This window comes from Rhinopithecus bieti, unplaced genomic scaffold, assembly GCF_001698545.2.
Source record: "Rhinopithecus bieti isolate Rb0 unplaced genomic scaffold, ASM169854v2 scaffold_5153, whole genome shotgun sequence".
In the NCBI taxonomy this organism is placed as follows: domain Eukaryota; kingdom Metazoa; phylum Chordata; class Mammalia; order Primates; family Cercopithecidae; genus Rhinopithecus; species Rhinopithecus bieti.
Window position 1 is genome coordinate 515,085 of NW_016804751.1, and position 1,208 is coordinate 516,292.

Sequence of the window (1,208 nt, forward strand, 5' to 3'; positions counted from 1 at the left end):
ATCCCTTTTTTAACAAACTGAGAGCATGACTTGGGCTCAGACCCTTGACAGACAACCTAACTAATGTTTTGTTTTCATTGTGTTTGCTTTAACAGTCTTATGTCAAGTGGAAATGTTTTTCACTTACCAAAGCAACATAATGTTGCTTTAAAATAAATTTGTCTTAAAAAGGTTAAAGAAAACATTAAGGAAATATCAGTATTTGTGGTTCTTTAACTTGGCAACAAAATTGATAAAGTTTGGGAAACATTAATTCCTATGAAAGGGACATGTGACATTCTGACACGTGATACAGGTTGGGAGTCATGTGCAATGGAGATGAGTTATTTCTTTAGCAGTATAACTGCACTTCGGATTGTTGCCACTCATCTGATTCCCAGTTTTGGGAGACCAAAGAAGCTTCATGAGCGTATCAGCCACTACTTGTACTGTGATAGGCTTAGTTTCTTGAAATGAAGTCAGATGTGGCAGAAAATTTACCCTAAAGTAAATTAGAAACTCACCTTGTAATCCAGAGGCAAAGGCAAAGGATTAGATGCTATGATCTAGAAATCAGGATTGATCTAGCAATGGAGTCTGAAGCAAGTTAGGATGGTTCCGTGTTGGTTCTGGTCAACTCCCTGTGTAGGACTAAATAAATCATGATGTGAACAGATTGTAAACTTTTCTCCAAATTTTTTTTTTTTCTCCTTTTGAGACAGAGTCTTGCTCTGTCACCCAGGCTGGAATGCAGTGATGTGATCTTGGCTCACTGCAACCTCTGCTTCTGGTTCAAGTAATTCTCCTGTATTCTCGGGTTCAGCCTCCTGAGTAGCTGGGGTTACAGGTGCATGCCACTACACCCAGCTAATTTTTTGTATTTTTAGTAGAGACAGGGGTTTTGCCATGTTGGCCAGGCTGGTCTCGAACTAGTGACCTCAGGTAATCCGCCCACCTCAGCCTCCCAAAGTGCTGGGATTACAGGCATGAGTCACCCTGCCCAGCCTTTTCTTCAGGTTCTTAAATAAAATATTGGAAAGAAATTATTATGCAATGGAAGAGAGTTTGGCCCAGGTGTAGAATACAGAAGATAGAAACAAGGTCTTTGTTGACTGTTCTATTCTCAAGTGTATAAACGTAAATTAGTATCTCAGATTTAATTTAGGGATAAGGAGAACATAAATAGATCTGTTAAAAGTATTAATATATGATGTACATTTTAACAAGGA